Genomic DNA, 20311 nt, shown 5'->3' on the forward strand with positions numbered 1-20311 from the left:
ACACCAGTATAACCATCTGGTCTATCAGTCTTTCTTCCCAGTTATATGTTGTTTGTAAACTTGCTGAAGGTGCACTCGGTCCCATTATCCAGGCCATTAATGAAGATGTTAAACAGTTTTGGATTTGAGTACTGACCCTGGGATACAACATTTGTGCGGCTCGCAGCTGATCTGTTTGCTGCTGACTACAACCTTTTGAGCTCAGAAGCTCAGTCAGCTACTAAGCCATGTCACTGTTCACTTATCTATCCCACACTTCATCAGCTTGTCAATGAGGACCTTATGTGAAAGTGTTAAAAGCCTTAATAAAGTCAAGATAAACAGCATCTACTGCTCTCCTCATATCTACTAAGCCAATCATCTTATCATAGAAGGCTATTAGGATAGTCAGGCATGATTTCTCCTTATAGATCTGTGCTAACTACTCCCAGTCACTTCTTGCCCTTCATCTATTTGGAAATTGTTTCTAGGATTGTTTGCTTCATCACCTTGCCAGGGATTGAAATGAGCTGTCCACCCTGTAGTGCTCCAGGTCCTCTTTCTTGTCCCTTTTGAAGATAAAAGTGACAGTTGCTTTCTTCCAGTCCCCAGGAAGCTCCTCCAGTGGCCATGACCTTTCAAAGCAAATCAAGAGTGGCTTCACAACATTAGACAGCTCCTGCAGCATTCATGGGTGTATCCCATCAGGTTCTAGGGACTTAATTGTTTATTTGTCCAGTTTATTTAAATATTCCATAACCCAATCCTCATCCATTAAGAGTAAGTCTTCCTTCCTCTGTACTTTGCTGCTGGTCTTAGAGGCCTGGGATTTCTGAAGGCGAGTACTACCAGTAAGAAGCACAGTGAAGAAGATTGAGTATCTTATCCTTTTGTGTGTCCTTTTTCCCCTAAACCATATAGCAGTGGGTCTACTTTTTCCCTCATCTTTCTTTTGCAACTGACCTCCCTTTAGACACCCTTTTTGCTGCTCTTTGTGTCCCTTAGTAGATTCAACTCCAGGTAGGAGTTTTCCTTATCCCATCCACACACATTCAGATAGTGTCTCTATATTCCTCCAAGATCACCTGACCCTACCTCTACCTCTTGTAAACTTCCTTTTTATGTTTGAGTTTACTCAGGAGCTCCTTGCTTATCTACACAGGCCTCTTCACACCTTTGTTTCATTTCCTGCTCATCAGGATGAACTGTTCTTGAGCTTGGAGGAGGTGATCCTGGAAAATCAATTGGTTCTCCTGGACCTCTCTTCTCTCCAGGGCCATGTAGTGTGGGCTTTTTTGAAGCAGGTCCCTGAACAGGTCACAGCCTGCTCTCTTGAAGTCGAAGGTTGTGATTCTGCTTTTTGTCTTGCTCCCTTCACTCAGGATCTTGAACTCTACCATCCCATCACCACTGCAGCTAAAGCAACTCTTGACTTTCACAATCCCAATCCATTCTTCCTTGTTTGTAAATACTAGGTCCAGTAGAGCAACTCCTCTCTTCAGCTCATCCATTTTCTGTGTTAGGAAATTGTCATCACTCCAGAAACCTCCTGGATTTCTTGTGTCCTGCTGTGTAGCCCTTCCAGCAGGTAATGAGGTGGTCAGGGGGCTCTTCCAGTTGCCCAAAGAAGGTCTTCTTTAGTCATTCTTCTGATTAGGCAAACAAACATCCACCAAAGCATTGCCCACTAATCCTAACCCACAAGTTCTCAATTGACTCATCGTCCATCCCTACGATGAGGTAGTGTCAAGCAGATGCTATCATACACTGGAGAACCATTTCACAGCAACATCAGGCTCCTCCTCTGCTGCAGTTTGTCCTTCCTATGTTTTCCAGGGAACACTCACAAATCCAAAGATACCCTGTTCTGGGAGGCCTCATGCCCATTCAAAGCAACACCACAGTTCAGGGTCAAGTTAAGTCAATCAGTTTCCCTGCAAACTGCAGTTCCTTCCTAGTTTGCTGGTGTTGATATTTCTTTGCCAGTCTCCCATCTTGCTGCCTAGGACTTCACCACACTGACACATTAAGCCACATTTTAAGACTTAGACCTTTATCTTCCTAGAAAGAAGTTTAAGCTAAACATTTCCATCTCATTAATGTAGAGAAACCCTCATATGGTCCTGGTTACCCTAGGGCTCTCTGCTAAAAGTTATCTCCATTCATTCCCTATGTTACCACTTCATGATTCAGTCTGTCCTTATATCGCCTAAAGAACTATCCTTAGTCATGCAATTCACATACCATTACATTTTCTCATCCCTGAGCCTAAACGCAAGGAGCTTAACCTATGATATTTGCAATTTTAACAGTTGTTCATTCTGATCAACTGAAGCTGGATTTGAACAGGTGACTATAAGCTTACTTAACAAGCAGGCTTACTTATTTCTATAGCACTACTTTTGGTATGGAGTACTGGCTGTTTGATTCTGCATTCACGTCTGCATCTGTCAGTGCCACAGCATCTCACTGTCCAATGAAGTGATCGTCGTCCCCGTCTTCCTAACACAACATGTAACAGAACTAGGATGTAACATCTGACAAGAAGCAACAGGCATGCTTCTGTGTAGTCCTCATTCATCTCCAAGAAAGTTTCTGCCTCAGCTGACACTAGGGCAGTGAACCCCTGGGGCTTTAAGAAGCATTGCTTGGCACATTATCCATACGCAGTCCTAAGTGGTTTTCTCAAAAGAGCTGGTGGAGATGGAGTCGGGAAAGAGAGATTTAATGCCAAATTTCTTCACTTGATGCAAATATCAACCCCCTTGAGTAATAATTTGACATTCCCGAGCAAAGACACACTCTGCTTTTGAAATACTTACCTTTCCTTTATTTTTTATAAAGTTAAGAAAATTTGGAAGGAATGTGAACTGTTTTGGTTTTTGTCTTCCTATGACGGCAGAGATTTATTTATAGTTAGGAACTGCAAGACAGTTCTCACGTGGCTGCTGAAAATTAAAACAGCATGTCGATTTTTGTTTTGTTTTGCTTTTATGCCTTTGCCGCTACAATCTCTCCCTGCGTTCCCTAAACCCTTGTTATTGTAACCAGAGCCACATTTTGCATTGCTACAATTGCAGGGTTATGTAAATTCCAAAGGCTTTAAAGAAAAGGGCCTGCAGATTCTGCTCCGGGCCGTAGGGAAGGTGACACAAACAGTTATGCCCAACATCTAGGGAGAAGCAAAGGCATTCATAAATTTTCAACAGACAGGAAATCTAAGTCTCAACCTCAGCATCCACTTGAAGTTTTCTAAACCTTTTACAAATTACTAGTTTCATTTAAATTGATTGTCCTCTCATTTTCAGTGTTGTGCTTTGCTAAGGCCAGGAAAATTTCCTTCAGCCACTTCTGGAAATCTTCACTTTCCACCAGTGTGTATTGGTTTACCCAGAAGGGCCAGCAACAGAAAGCTCCACAGGTACAAACTTTTTCAGACTTAAAGATCTGTATTTTTACAGTGATCATGAAACTGTACACATTGAAAAGCATTACTTTACTCATTAAGACTTTTATATTAAAAATAAAATTACACCAAAAGAGAACAATCGTACTCACAAAACGCTGCAAGAGAACAAAGACTACACATCTGGTCCCTTGCAAGAAGTCTTTACAGCAAATAGGGGTGGGAAGAAGGGCAATACATGTTGCACATCTGTGTGGTTCTGAGTAACCAACTTGTAATGCTGACACTAGCTGTGCATTTCTGTGTGGTCACGGGCAAGCCAATTCATGTTTCTGACTCTGTACTCTCTGAAAGAGGGATAATAATGCCTGACTCAGAGTCTATGTTAGAAGGCTCTGCATAAGCTCATCTTAGTCTCCAGTGTTTGGACAACTCAGCTAAATGAGAAAAATGTTTAGCCCACTTCTCCAGCCTTGCTTCTATTTCAGCTCTAAATCACCATTAGTCAAATCATGCTTAGACCTCAGACAAAACCCTAAATTACATTATTCCTGAAGTATGTGGACGTTTTACACAGCAGGGTGCACCCTGATCACTGGAGTGTGCTAATGAGAGCTCAGGGAAATTACTGTTCTTGTGAAAAGGTGCAGCCAGAACTCCCTAGCCAATTCAGCTGACACTATAGGGAAGGATGAGGCTGTGGCGTCACTCCAACATGCTGCTTTCTATAGCTGTTGAGTTTTCCCGGCAACCTTAAACTTACTGCAGTGAGCACAAAAAAGCAGGGCTTGCTGCATTGTTCACCCACCTCTTTGGCACAAAGCTAATTGTGGTAAGTCCTCAGTAAAGAAAATGAAGAAGCACTCCCTCTCACTCTGCAACCAGGTAGGTCAATGCCAAGCCAACACAGAAGGGACATTCCAAGCAATTCCCAAGCCATGATATTTTTAAAACAATCACTACAATGGAAGAAATTACTTCAGCAGCGGATAATAGTTCCTACTCAGCTGGTAATTACTGTCATTACACAGGTGGCAATAGCTGTTACTATTATGAAAGTGTAGCTGTTTAAATCTTGCTAAGAAAGACAAGACCCATTTCTGGAGCTGCAGCTATACAGGATCCCTGCACAGCTCGGAAGTTTCTACCAGTTTGTGATGTATGTTTGTTTACTTGGAGCAAGGAACTGCTCTGTGGAGCTCTGATCCTGACCATCACTGTGACCTTGGGGAAGTGACTGAATGCATTTGCACTCACAACTCCTTTTGAAGTCAAGTGGTGATGTGGATGCTGAAACAATTCTGAAAAAAACAAGCCCTACAGGTCAAAGCTAAAGTCTGCTAGAGTTGAGGTGTTTTGGGTCATATAATGAAAAGTATCAATTTTGAACACAAAAACTGAGGCATCCACAGCTAACGATTTTTTTTTTTTTTTTGTAAATGTGGTCTTGTAATTGGCCCAGTGTAACATAACTTTCACAGAGGGTGGAGTCTAAGGGACTATCTATATTAATATTTTTTGGATGAGGACAGTATATTAAGAATCTGTGGAGTCAGAAACAAGCAGCCAGAAGACAAAGAGAAACCAGAAATCAAAGACAGCTCTATTAGACTATGTCCCATTCTTAGTGTGCCTAATGATAAGTATCAGAGAACTATACATTTTACTGAACCAGGTAAAGTACTGACCAAAATCATTACTTTATTCTGTAAGTTATGTTTCCTGATAGGCTAAACTCTTGAATCCTTTCCTCAAAGATGACTAGTTTAGTGCTCAAAAGCACAGTGGAACACAGGCAAGAAACTCTGATATCCTATAATATCAAATTCCTGAGATTTTGGTCTTGAACCTGAATCAAAATGGATATATGTCTCTAAATTATCAGCACTGCTTGATATAGACTTTGGTATCTTACCCAAGTATTAAGCAAGGTGGAAATTGCCTAGCTTTTGGAACCTGTGAAGTCTGCAGCCTGTAATTATTTGCCATACCAGCAGCATAGCTCCTATCTACAACTCATTTGTTTCCCTGAGTTAACAAAACCATTCCTTACCTTCCGCGCTTGCATATCCAATAGATACTACTTGGCTCAGCACAATTAGCAAAGCAGGCAGGGCAAGGGGGCATTTAGTCAGCTCTGACACATTTTACACCAGAGGACCTCCAATAGCTGACAACAAGGCAAGTTTAAGCAAGACAAAAAAAAAATAATCAAATACTAATAAACATAAGCACACAGACTTTTCGATACATCAGACAGGCTTGATGAATTAGAAATACAATAAAATCGTCCTACTGATACCAAATGGCAATAAGAAAATGAAAGGCCTGTGTTGGCCTAGTGTTTCAATGTGATGAGGTCTAGCTAGGCGAATATTACATTCGCAGGACTATCATATTCCTCTGCTGAGTGAAAAAAGGAGGACAAAAAAAAAAAAACCAACTGAAACCATATGGTTAGAAGGTACATAGTAAAAAAAAAAACCAAACCTCACAAAACAAAAACACCACCTATGAATAGAATAGAATAGAATAGAATAGAATAGAATAGAATAGAATAGAATAGTTGGAAGGGACTTACAATGATCACCTAGTGCAACTGCCTGAATATTTTAATGCTCTCTAATGATGCAACTCAGGTGAGCTGTAAAAGGCAGACTTATGTTGTCCTCTCTCCCTGCTGCAATCAGCTACACCCAAAAATATCTGGAGGGAAAATGACATCTGACACAGCCATGGTAAAAATGACCCAAACTACCAAGTGGCAACTCTGAGGGTGTGGGAAAGTCTGCAAACAAATCACTGGGTGTGTCAGATATACAGACGCTAATATAATACAGTGATTACTATGTCTCTGCTCAGTGAATATGTAAAAGTAAGCTTGGTGTTTTAAGAACAATGGACAATCACCACTGAAAAAAACTCCAGTCTGGGTGCATTTGCCTAGGAGGGGTACAACATTCACTGTGACCTTAAAGCTTCATGGGACACTCAGAACATAACTGAAGTCCAGAGATACTAAAAAATCCAGCATAGCATCTTATTCTACATGGAGACTTTTTAGATTGCTTCAAAGCATCACAGAACTGGGAAAACTGCTTTTGTGACACCCATGAGTGAATTTCTCGGGGAGCTTCACTGTGGCTACAGGGGCCACTATTCCTCACCCTATTAGCATCACAAGATGACAGTGTGTATGCTGTCCCCCTATTAGCATCACAAGATGATATCAAATGGCAACATCCAGCCCTAGAAACAAGCCTCCAAAATGATGGTGAGAACTTCAGCTTTAAAAGTCCAAAACCAACAGATATAGGAATCTAGAGAGCTCATAGACTTAGAATCACAATCTAAACAGGAAACCTAGAAAATAAAGCTTATACATCCATGCAGCCTGGGCTGTTCCATTACAAGCAAACACACAAACAGGTAGGTAGGTAGGTAAGTAGCTAGTTAGACAGACAGATAGGTAGCATACTGGAAAGCACATACCTCATATCATGCAAAAAGTTAATGGCAGTTAGTGGCAGTGGCCAGCCAGCAGAAGCAAGCCCAAGATTAACAATAGGAGATTTTCTAATGGAAGTCAAATAGCATTTCTCATTTCTCTGAAGGCGTTGCCCCCCAGTCTGGCACCAAACTGCCCAGCTCGCTCTAGCTTCTTTGTGAATTAAGTTTATTCCTGAAAGAGCTAAAGAATCCCAAGAGACCATGACTAATGAGTGCTCAAAGGAAGAATGAAGGTTGCCTATCTCTCCCCATCACTGTGTAACCACTTACTATTGAGTACCCAGAATTGAACACAGGGTTCCTAGTGTTGTTTCATCATAGCTCAGAGACATATTTCCTCAGCAGGCTATTTGGATCAAAGACTTAAGGCAACATCCCTGAAAGAAAAGACAAGGCAAAACACAGAAAGGAGTTTTTCACCATCTGCTTCCATTTTAATTTGCTGCACTCCCACATGTCACCAAAGCCTGTAGGGTGGCCAGTTGGATTCTGTGTCATGTGCCTTCATAGGAGTAAGACCACAAGGTCATCGCATCCTGTTTCCTACAATTACAGGCAACTGCCTAATAGACGCATAGTCCAGCAGACTCAACAGTGTGCTTATTCCAATATTGTCATGCATTAACATAAGAGTTTTCAAGTGAACAGGGGGAAACAGGTTAGATAAGTTTTCCAGTCTGAATTGAGGCAGCCATTTTCACTCTTAGTTTAAAGCAGCTAGCAATGATAAATTAGGTATTTCATTGTGCAGAGCTATAATATCATCTCCCTGACCTCTGACACCTCATTCTAGAGATCATAATTTAGTCCACTCTTTTTGAATATTCATGCTCTGTGGATAAAAATACATACAGCTACAGATATTTTTTATGTCAAAGGGAGAAAGAACAAAATATTGATATGTATGTAATCTGAACTGTGTGTTGATATATCTTGCAAAAATCGAGGCAGGTAATTGAAAAATTGACTCTCAAGACTGATGAAGCAACATTCTTAAACAGCTTCTCATTAAAAGGACAGTGATACCACATGAAAATGTTAGTATATTATGTTAGGTCAACTCTATCTTGTATTTACAGTAAGTATTTTCTTAGATAAGGATCCCATTTCACAGTAGCTTAGCTAGGCTAACAGATGTGTAAATCAGAAAGAGTACAGGCCTCTGGAGATGTCCCAATAGATGTGAACATACTAAACATCATCACTGTAAGTAAGCAGGGGATGAGGCAGTGAGGAGTTGCTTGCTAAATTTTGCCTCTGTTTAAACATAAAATGTGTCACGAAGGGCACAGTAGGACATTTATAGCTTAACACATGTCCCCCAGCAGGTACATGAAGCTATTCTAGATAAGCCCAGACACAGCTGGAAAACAATTCATGGGTCCCCCAAGGAAAATTTCACCTAGTCAGAAAATGCATCTGGTTTTCTCCCTATAACTTAATAATGGTGAGTGCCAAAGACTTTGTAACATTCACACAGACTGTCTGAATCCTGCTGACGATGAAAGGCTAAGGTCAAGCTTTGTACTTCTGTCATTGGCAACACATTTCAGGGCCTCTATTACAGAGCCACAGTGATTCACTCATTGGGATACCTGACCCACAGGGCAGTAAAAGTATGAAACAAGCAATGAGGGCAAGTTCATATCTCAGTAGGGCACAGTTGGAAGACAGTTCATATTGGCAAGGCCCTAGCATGGTTAATACTCTGCCCCTGCAAACAGTGCAGGAGGATGCTGACAGATCAGAGCACAGGCGAGAACAAAACCAACTGTCTCTCTGTGCATTCAGCTGTTAGAAACATAGTTTAATTGGTTCCCGCTGTATACCCGGCTGCAAAAGTAGCAAAGGACTGAAGTCTCCTCGTGTTTGGTCAAGATCTTGCTTTCTTTCATCTGTTGTGCAGATGCTGCTGGGGTCACCTGCCTGGAGGGGGTCAAGATTCTGCCAAATGGATTTAAGCAGGGTACTCACAGTCCAGGCATCCCAGCTTAATGGTCAGTGACTCAATGAGAAAACCGAGACTGTCTGCACTAGTGGATGGCCTCATCCTTGATAAAGTTTGTAAGGAAGAATGATATCCTGGCAAACCTTCTCTACAGATGTATGCTGTTTAATCTAACAAATAAACCCATTCCACCTAGTTAGGACAGATATCTTTTACAATCATTATCAGCAGTACCTAAGTTTCATACTCTCAATGTAGGCAAAAACCTAAATGAAGTGCAGAGAGCAGCAAGAAGAACTGGGGATTATAACTAGAGGCTCTGGGAAGCCAGAACACAGATATGGGGGAGGGAGAAAGAAAGGGAAGGAGTACTCACTCTGCAGTAGGGTGATATACTTGCATTCTGGGAGAAGTATGATTCTGGCGAATATATGGCTTGTCAACCAGGCAAGAGACTAAATGCGACATAATAATAAAGATGTTTTAAAATAAAATTTTTAGTTCAATTGCTATGGCTTTGTTAAAATAACACTTTTAAAAATGGCTCTCCAACCTACCTGCAGTGAGAGTATTTATATGATATTACAGGGACTCATTAGATTGCAGGCATCTGAGAAATCTGTGCTTCAGTTTCCCAAAATGCTAAATCCATTAATATTTGTAAAGTGCTTGGAAATTTTCCAAAGGAAAGTGCTGAATGCAAAGAATAAGTTGCTTACTTTATTCAACTATATATGTGACTTATCCTCAAATAGTTGTATAGTGAATGATTGCAGACAAGAAAATATTCTCATCATTTAACTCCTACTGGTTAAACAGGAACAGTGCAGTGAGTTTGCCCCAGCTCCATTAGAAACAATGTGGCTAATGAGCATATAATACCCACAGTATTCAGGGTTTGATCTTAAACCAGTGGAAAGTACAGAACTTACTGCATTGTAGGCTGATGATTTATTGACAGTGTGTTTTTGGAGGGACTGGACTGTTGGGAAAAAAATTCTTGGGGAAAAAAATAGCTTCCTGTTAGAGGGAAATCATCCCTCATGTTACATCTCTACAAGAGTCCAGGAAATTTCTATGCACAGATCAGCAGAGGCAAGGATGCTTACACAGCTCCACAGTAGTTTCATTTCTTCTTGAAAAGGTTGTTCCATTAGACCTGACGAGGAAAGGAACAGAATTGGCAGGCTGATGAAGAGCAACATGGAATTCCCACGTATTTCTGCCACAGTCTTTTGGAAATTTGAAAGAAAGCAGATGACAGTGCAGGACTAAAAGTGTACAAAGAGATTCATGATTTTTCAAGACCAGCCTGAAACACCTAAAAATAGCCAATTTTGGTTTTTTTTAAAGCAATGAGCTTTCCTGGAAAATGGAAGCACCCAATATATTTGTTATTTATGAAAATATCAGCAACAATTGATCAGTAAGCCTGTTCAAAATGCTCAGATTAAGAGAAATATTTAAATACAAAAGGAAATGCAAAACATTTCTAGAAATAACTGGAGGGAGGTTAGCAAATGAAATATTTTCTGAAAAAAAAAGGTCATTGTTTGTAATTCACTTTTGAACTGGGGAATAGAGAGAGATGTTGGTCACTGTTTTTACTACCAAGAAGAACAGATAGTGCTAAAAATGAAGGTATAGTTTCTTCATGTACATTCTTGACACTTAAAAGACTTCTTTAAAATGTGAATAAGTTTCTGGAGGTTTGTGATGTACCTGCTCAGGTTCCTCAGCCCACATCTTACAGATATGACTGTTTCTCCCTCATAGAATAGCTGAAACATCAGAGCATCTTCACAGTGTCTTCTCTCTCAAAGACCACAGGAATATAAACATGACTACATAGAGTCAGATCAGAAGTTCATCTAAACCAGTACCCTATCTCCAAGTAATGATCAGCTGCAGATGGTTAGGGAAAGCACATAAAAATACCATATATAGTCTTATCCTACCCTTGCTCAATCCTTTTAGTTGGTTAGGACTTGGAGATGGGAGTACAGCCAAATTATCATGTTTAATAGCTACCAGTGGACCCATCTCCAAGATTTTTCATCTCTTCCCACAGCTTTGTCTTGGGAGAAGGGAATCTTGTCACGTTCTATGAAACCCTTGAAATGTATCCTTGCATGACTTCTTCACAATTAAACCCAACCTGGATTGTAGTCCTTGGCAAAAATGTTCCTTCTCCCTTTTACGTGTGTGTGTATTTAATTTATGAAAATGTCCTAGGAACGCATCTTCAGATCAGATCTTAAAAAGTTAAATTGGACCTGACCTCTTTCTTCAAGGATGAACAGGGCACTGTGTAGATTTCTATCTCTTAAGATCTCATGGCTCATTAATTCAATTGTTTAAGCAGCTAAAAACATTGCCCCTACAAACAGCAAACAAAATACAAAGCCACCCAAATCAGGCTTGTTCACTGCCTTGAATAATAAAAGCCATAACAGTAAAAATGAGTCCTTGTTTATTCCTTCTTAAAAAAAAAAGTAATAAACCAACAAGATAAAATAGATTGTTTGGTCTCACAAATCAGATTTGTCCACAACTCAAAGAAGAGCTAAGATGGCACATGCATTGCCTGAAGTTAAGTAATCTTGCAATACAGTAAAGAGAAAAATACTCTTCAACAAAAACAAATGTGAACTTCAAAGCTCATGAGCAGAAATATTAACTTCAGTGATTATTACTTGGAAGCCAGCAAAACTGGGAAGTGAGCAAGCACTTGTTATTCGGGGAGGAAGCCTATTCCTCTCTTGTGGCCAAAGTTTTTCTCAGTTCCTCAAGGTTACCTCTATTTCCATTTTCATGCAGTCTAAACACATCCTTCTGATCTCCAGCTCCCACTCCTTGAATTCCAGCACGCCTTCTGATCTCCCTCTCTTATCTACTTCCTTCTTTCCAACTTAAGTCTCTCTAATTCCTAATTCCAGAAAAACCTTATCACTGGTATAAGCCTGCCATACTCTCAGAATAACTTTTCTACTAAATCCAAAGCCCATGAGCTTCTCCTTGTGAGATTTGTTACTCCATATTGTCCCAAATCTAGAAAACTCCTACTACTAGAAGATATTATCTGACACCATAGACACTACCAGCAATGTGCACTCGCAGCCCAGAAAACCAACCGCGTCCTGGGCTGCATCAAGAGGAGCATGGCCAGCAGGCCGAGGGAGATGATTCTGCCCCTCTAAACCACTCTCATGAGACCCCTCCTGGAGTACTGCATCCAGCTCTGGAGCCCCCAACATAAGAAGGACATGGACTTTTTGGAGCGAGTCCAGAGGAGGGCCATCAAGATGACCAGAGGGCTGGAGCACCTCTCCTATGAGGACAGGCTGAGAGAGTTGGGGCTGTTCAGTCTGGAGAAGAGGAGGCTCTGGGTAGACCTTGTAGTGGTCTTCCACTACCTAAAGGGGGCCTATAAGATGGGGACAGGCTTTTTAGCAGGTCCTGTTATGACAGGACAAGGGGTAATGGTTTTAAACTAAAAGAGGGTAGATTTAGGCTAGTTATAAAGGAAGAAGTTCTTTACAATGAGGGTGGTGGAACACTGGAACAGGTTGCCCAGAGAGGTGGTAGATGCCCCATCCCTTGAAACATCAGAGGCCAGGTAGGACAGGGCTCTGAGCAACCTGATCTAGTTGGAGGTGTCCCTGCTCCTTGCAGGGGGGTTGGACTAGACCAAATTATTCTGTGATGCTATGATTCTAATGCTGTAAAACAGTAGTAGCTCCACTGACCTTCAGAGAGTTACACTGCTGTACAAAGTACGTGAGAAGAATCAAATCCACTGTGTAGATTTGCCCAAGTCAGTCGGCCAACATTTCAAAAGTAGCTTATAATTTTGGCTGTCTCAATTTTTTAGTGTCTTGGTGCCTTAACAAGACACTAAAAATAAAGAGCCAAATTACAGGTTACTTTGCAAAACTTGGGCCTCAGTTTCTCTGGACCAAATTCTGATGCTACTTGAACTTACTTGTAATTGAAGCCTGGAATAAGTTTCTTGAACAATACAGATCTACAAAAAACTTTCACTAGTACAGGTGAGAGCAGACTTGCACTGTTAGTACCTCAGACCACTCATTACCAGTCTGAAGACGCTGGGCCAGATCCTCAGCTGGAATACATTTGTCACAGCTACACGAAGCCCCCATACCTATTTGCACTGTCTGAGAATCCAACCCTATAAATTTCATTTAACTAATTAACAGAGCACTATGAAATTTAACACCTACACAGAACGTGGAAGATAACAAGTCCTCAGCCTGATAATGACTCAGAGTCACACCAAACAGAAGTAACTCCACTGTTAAGCGGAATTGCAGAAAGATGAGAAATTAATCAAATCTAATGCATGTTAGTATATATACTGAGTCCTACTACTACCAGCTTTCTGCAAAAGCCTCAGTTCAAACAGGTGTGATAATAGGGAACACAACTGGTAAAATGGAAAAGCCGTAAGACACATCACTGTCCATCATCAACACAACAAAAAGCATGGGAAAATACAAGTAAACTCTTTCATCCAATGAAAATCAGAGCAGTCAGCTTTCTTTTAATTTAGGAACATGCTGTGCTTGCCTGGGGGCTGCAGAGGCAGGGAAGAGATAGAGGGTCAGATCTCCATAGGATTGACCCAGGTTTGAAAATTTGCAGCAATTAAAGCGCTGAGAGCCAAACCTCCCACGCATCCTTCCCCTAAGTGTCAGGAAATGGTATCCCCTGATTGCTCAATCACTAGGTCAGATGGCTGGCCTGGAGGGACTAGATGGGTTTCTGGGATTCCACTGGACCTTGGGGGAATTTTATGTCAACTAAGACAGATGGAGCAAAAGCAAACTATCTGCAAGATGCCTTCAAGATGCTGTTCAACTCTTGCTGCGCCTCCCTGCCAATAAAATACAGTCAGTGTACACCACGTCTGGACTTGATAAGAAAAATTTTTGCAACTGATTTCAAGATGAAAAGAATGATCTCCATTACACATAAGGCGCACAAGTTAAATAAACAGCAGCAATAGCAGCAGACAAGTGATACAGTGTGGTAAGGCCACTAGGATATCCAGAGAATTTGCTTACTCAGCTCTGTGAAACCATGAGACTGCACTTCACAACACATAATATAGACTTTTAAAACCTCAGGGCTGCACTCCAACAGGGAATTTTTTTTTTCTGTTTCACAAAGCAAAACTGAAAAGATGTCTGCCTTGTCCATATTGTGTTTGTTTCTCTTGCTTCTAGGGTCAGTGTCCACCAGTAGAAGAACTAGCAATTTCCTGACTGGTATAACCTCATCTAAACTCAAGGATGCCAAGTGATGACCCATACATTCTCATAAGACACTAAATTTATCTCCTGCTGGATCAGTATGTCCTTCTTCATTCCTCCTCCCACCCCTCCACTCAGTGTGCAGCTTTCCCCCTGAACCACAACTAACAGCCCACAAGGAACTTCCAGACTTGCAAACCCCTGCAGGTAGTGTCACTCACTAGTGGGATGCTGTGCTGAAGGACAAAGAGAGGAATTGTGAGACAGAAAGGAAGCAGTCAGGCTTAATACAGCCCAAATCTGTTATTATCTCTTCCTTAGTTCCTCTTCTCACCCTCTCAACTTTCAGCAGTTCTGTATATATTAGTTCTGTATTGCCCAGTGCAATACAGATAGACTAAGAGTCCAAACAGATAGACTAACTGCTGAACCAGGTAAAAGTGTCTGTGGCTCCCAGATACTTATCTTGGCTGTGACTGCTCTCAAGCTTTTATTGAGGCATATAGGTTTCTAAAAAGTTACTACATTTCTTAAGGATTTTTTTTTTTGCTTTCACATTGCCAGCCAATGTGATTAGGCCGTTGCTAAGAAAATAAAGCAGTTTCTTGGAAAAGCAGCTGCTAGGCTACTGGAAATAAAATCTCGTAAGAAATAAATCTAAAAAAATCTAAAATCTAAAGTATCTAGTAATAAATAAATGTGGGAGAGGAAAAGGATTCTGATATGTCAGATTTTACACTGAGGGTGGTGAAAGACTGGAACAGGTTGCGCAGAGAGGTGGGAGATGCCCCATTCCTGGAGATGTTCAAGGTCAGGCTAGACAGGGCTCTGAGCAGCCTGATCTAGTTAAGGTGTCCCTGCTCCTTGCAGGGGAGTTGGACTAGATGACCTTTAAAGGTCCCTTTCAACTCAAACCATTCTATGATAGTATTATTCTATGTCATGGTAAAGCACCCCAGATCCCAAGCTGATTCCTTCCAGCTCTGGAGACTTCACTTCCAAAATACATCCCTGTAGGATCTGGCTCTGAGAACACATGCTCCCTTACACGTGCAGTCAGTATGGTTGCTTTTTCTCCATCTCCAGTCTTGCTTGCTTTACATGGTATGGTATGGTGTGGCATCCTTTAGTGGGGATTAGACTTTGACTATCTGCTTAGTAATGGCTACCTCCATTAAATTAGCCAGCAGAGGGGTTACATCAACCTGCAGTTGCTTTCAGCACAGTTAACTAGACTTGCTCAACTTCATTTTGCAGGGGAGATCCCTGCAAAACTCCCTCCTCCCAGTCCTCACCTTTCCTCCTTTACTTCCTTCTCCCTGCCCCAGCAACCCACTGTGCCACCCTCAAGAGGAAAAGTATTTGCAGACTTATTCCATTATCAAAACAACTCAGCCCAGGAAGCACTGACTTGCAACAGCCCTTCTTGTGACTGCTTGTTGGCTGAAGCCAGTTACTAATAGCACAATGCATTATATTGTGCAATTCGCATAACTCCTGCTTCTCAGCCCAGCTTTGTGTTTATGTTCAAGGGCGTCATCTCTCCTTACAGCAATCGTGTAGATCAAGCACCCTCTCACTGGCAAAGAGCTTTCTAAAGCTACAAGTGCTAGCTAAGTATGTCAGCTTCACACAGGAGGCATCACTCTTCCACCCAACAGAGGCAATGAACATTTCTGTCATGGATCTCAGAAGATGCCAATGAGGAGGACTGCTGCCTCCCCAGCTCTCCCAAGAACTGCTCCCATCTCTATGCAGGGAGTGAAGAAGGGACATCCAGGTGTGGGGTGGGGGAGGTAAGGTTAATTACATGCCTGCAGCACTGAATTTTAATTGTAAATAAATACAGCTGAGTGCCCCACTGAAAACACCACTTTCTTATAGAGTAGGCTTGGGAATCTCTAGACTGCTGAAGTAAAAAAAAAAAATATTAAGAATCACTAGCTTTCCTTGGGACCTGCACCATGTGTCTGTAGTAGTACCTTGGAAGGTTTTTCACAGGGAGATTCCTCCTTCATGGAGATTCCTCCTTCATGTATGACTGTGTTACAGCTAGTTTTTGGATGTGGGAAATGCCCCTTGCCTCTGCAAAAGCAGTGAGTTCTTTGGAGAGCCCTTAGTATCAAGCTAGTACAGCCTCAAGGTGCTAAATTTGTCAGATTCAGTGAGCAACACTCCATACTTGTGTTAATCTGTTATTGTCAGTAGCCTTGCAAATACACTAGGACAGGACTTCATTGTCACAGAGCCAGGAAATTGCCTGTCATCTTCATAAGGAAGGAGGAACTGCTTGCTGCACAATATGACAAGGGATTAAACAGTTAAAAAAGAAATCCTGCATTGTGAAGTTGCCTAAGGAAGTTGGGTTTTGCCTAGGGCTTATTTGGGATTTTGTTGTCCTGCTACCAGAACATGAAGGAGGTGAATTTCAGTTAATTTTGTAGTTTCCAAAGATATATCCTTCCCTCCCTCTCTTTCTCCGACCTCCCTCATCCACTGTCACCCCCATCCACACAGAGAAGAGTACAAAAGCCTGCACTGTCAGCCCTTCTGCATACCTTTGGGAGAAGCAACCAAGCTAAACTTGAATCCTGTGTGCTGCTGCCAAGCTGGCTTCAGGATATTTCAGAGGAAAAAAAAAAAAAAAAGACAAGTGGTACTTGCAGGGATTTGTTCTTGAAAACAAGCAAAAACATGAGAAGATTTAGTTGCTGCAGCAGCTACACTTACACTGTAGTGTCTGTTTCTCTGCGCAGTTCCTCCCTGCTCTGCAGTCCTGTAATCCACATAGGGAAATGCCTGTGCTGCTCCTCTCGCTGGCTGCGCTGCTGTAGTGAGACTGGAACTGCTGCTGTTTTCACTTTCAGACCAGCCTTTCTCTCCAAATCCTCTGACGTCAGACAGCCTCTAAGAGATATTTATGGAATGAGCGATCTAAAAGTTTCTCTAGGTAGAGCCCAGATTGCAGGGTTTTTTTTGTAATTTTTACACTTTTGGATAGAAAAAATCTCCAAGGGAGGTCAGGGAGGAAATGGTGGGGAACTACAGATGTGGTTGTGTAAGTCCCTGGCAAAAGTCAATCCCTGTATTTTTCTGCCCATGGTATATTATATCCACACCCAGGATGTAACTATCTGTCATGCAAGTCCCCATTTGGAAAGCGGTATTTTCCAGTCTCTCAGCTGTGCCTAAACAGCATTTGACTCAAGCCTGGCAAGGAGGTCTCCCCCTACAAACACACACTCCTAGCCCACAGCGCTCTGCTGTGTCCAGGCTTTGACTGGATTTGACTAAATCAGGAGTGAAACAGCCCTTCCAAGCATCTTGTCCACATCCTCTTTCAGTTTTGCACTAACCCATTCCAGCTGGAATGTTTTCCCAGGCATGTGGGCCAGCTTCTCTCCTAACTTCAAAATACCTTCTAGAAGTGTCTCATCTCAGGTGAATACCAGCTCAGAAAATTCATTTGATCTTTGATCTCTGTTATGGTCTATGATCTTTATTCATTTGATCTCTGCCTATTTGCATCTCTGTTTCTATTATTTCTCTGGTACTGCACAGTATGACATGTTTCACCTCCTATGAAAGCTCCTTTCAGTGTTACATAGAAGAGAAGAGATGCTAGACCAAAAACTGAAGCAGAAGTATTAGCAGCATTAATTAGTATTAATGTTAAGCAGTACTTGAAGAGTGAAATGCTCTCATGTTACAAACCTGTTGAGGCAAGTGATGATAAATTTGGACTGATAAGATCTCTTGGTTTGGCATTTAGGAGCTGAGCTTGGCTATAAGCCTGTAAGTATCAGTAGTCTCATCTAAGAAATAGGGAAATTGAGATCTGAAGGTGAAGTGATATATGTTGAAACTCCTTGAGTGAGGCTTGCCTGATTACAGACAGACCTTTTTAAGAAGTTCAAAACTTATTCAACATTTTCTGAAGTAGTCTACAAATGTGCTGCTATTATAAGCAACTGTCATTTTTTTTTTATACCCCATCATTTCCATTTCTAAACAGTTATAAGAAGTATGTGTCTTGGTACCACTTTTGGAGATGCAAGTGCTACTTCAAAATGTACAGCCATGGGTTTTTTTCTGTGCAACTTGCTGTCAGAAGAAATTTACCATCTGGGGCTGGGTGGATTAGTTTTTTGATATACATATGCTTTCTCTTTTCTGCTCTACCATCATCACCTCTGGGCATGAGCCAGGGCTCTTTGAAATCAATAATAATAATCCGATCAGCTTCAAAAGGCTTAAAATCAAGTTTGCTCTGACAATTTTCTAATGGCAGCTAGCCCCATATATTGCCATATCATCACTATGACCAAAAGCCTTGAGATAAATTCCAGAAGAAAATGGTGTCTCTTCGAAAAGATTTCCACTTTTATACTTAAAAGATGGGTCTAAGAATCTGGCAGATGCAGGAACAAGAAAATATTCCCGGTCCCTAAGCAATATTCTCTCAAGTAAAGGAAGTAAAATGTTTTGGTATATAATGAAAAATATTAAAAAGAACAGAGTTTTGACAATGCAATCCAAGCATTGAAGAAGTGGTGGTGTTGTCCCCTCTGGCTATCAGACTTGCCACTTGTCTACTTAAGATCCACAAGGATAACTCGGGGCACAAGTCTCCACTGTACCATGCTGCATACTACTCTTTTTGAAGATCAGCCCTGGAGTTATGTTGCTACCTGTTGGCAGCTTGTTCCACAGATATCCACAGGGAACTCCAAAGGGCAATGATTCAGGGCTTTTCTGTAGAATACCAGAGCTGTTCCTTACAGGCAGTTCCACCTCAGATCAGCTTTCGTTGACTCAACTCCTGTGGTTAGTAAACTCTCTAAAGCACTGTAAAGGCTTCTGGTGTTTGCTGAAGATGAGACGGCTATCGAGAACTCCTGCTTTCTCTGATTAATTTATACAACTATAATACATGTTCTCCCTAGAGAGTGAAAAAGGAGGAACCTGGAAATCCTGAATATCACGTAGAAGTAAAGCATTAATAACTACCGCCGGTCTTACAATGTGACCCAAGCACAAATGGGATTTATTTCAAAAGACTTCGCAGCAAGATTAAAAATGCCTAGAGATTGAAATGCTGTTTACCCATACATGATATGGACAAAGACAGTGAAAGCTGCTATTAATCTGTGTCTAGTGGGACATTTAATTTCTGTCCTGAAAGGAGATGTCTTTTAATGTGAGTTCTTAAGGTAGAAAGATCCATCCCATCAGAAGTGCTACAACATTCCAGTTACTGGAGATTAAGACAGTATATCTACGAACCCATTGCATTTCTCTATGGAAAGGAAAGGAAGAATAGCCAGTTGTATTCACAACTTCTGCACTGAATCACATAAAACTAATATCCACAAAATGCAACAGGAGTCCTTTTTAGAACACAACACCATTATGTGAAGAGCACGAGGATCCCATCTGCGGGCAGTCTACTTCTATTGCCTATACAGGAGAACCCTCTCCATTGGACTGGAACACAATTTGCTCCATTTTAAACACAATTAACTTAAAATAGGACTTCCAAAAGATACTAGAGGCAGGCAGTTTTGGAGGGTGAAAAACAACTTTGTGCACTGAACCAATACAAGCGTAGGCATTGCTCAGCCCTAAAAAACAGAGAACAGTGAGACCCTCTGCATCACTAGTGCATGACTGACAGAACAAGAGAGAATGTGTTCCTCACATCCAAACCAATCTCAACACATGTTCACATGAGCAACTATAGCAGTCTGGTTGTCACTCCTTTAGTGCTACATAACAAAATAATAAACCAAAGGAAATGAAACCATATTAAAATATTATTCTTGCTGCCATAGTGGAACAGATCATTCAGCTCTCTAGTCTAGTACACTGCCTCAAGCAGTGGTTAGATACCTGATGATTCAGAGCACGAAGAATGGAAAACACACTACATCCAGCCAGTTATGGGCTGCAATATTACATAAGAACTGTGAGGAGGGAAGGGAAATTCTTTCTTGAACCCCACAGTTGATCAGTTTACACCCTGCAGCATGAGATTGTTTCAGATGCTGGGTTTTTTCCCCCTTGCACTGGTATTGCTATGGATGTTATTTCTGCATATACTTCAGTTTTGGGAACATGCCAGTTTTTTTTTTCCAATCCACTGAAGTCAGAAAATGCCAAGTTATGGCATATGTTCAAAAGAATAGCACA

The 20311-nt window shown here is 41.3% G+C and overlaps 1 protein-coding gene across 3 annotated transcripts in view; it reads right to left on the reverse strand.

The window, feature by feature from the left end:
- The window catches only part of DAAM2 (dishevelled associated activator of morphogenesis 2), a 212022-nt gene extending 195096 nt beyond the window's left edge, over positions 1–16926 (reverse strand). The window contains exon 1 of one of the 3 annotated variants that reach the window (XM_086744495.1): positions 16850–16926. The gene's annotated coding sequence lies outside the window, so the exon portion shown is untranslated. Of the gene's footprint in view, positions 1–16677; positions 16768–16849 lie in introns of those variants that run through there. The other 2 variants (XM_086744497.1, XM_086744496.1) reach the window with 2 other exon arrangements.
- Positions 16927–20311: the final 3385 nt, after the last annotated feature.

This window comes from Chlamydotis macqueenii, chromosome 3 (assembly GCF_036417535.1).
Source record: "Chlamydotis macqueenii isolate bChlMac1 chromosome 3, bChlMac1.mat, whole genome shotgun sequence".
Classification (NCBI taxonomy): Eukaryota; Metazoa; Chordata; class Aves; order Otidiformes; family Otididae; genus Chlamydotis; species Chlamydotis macqueenii.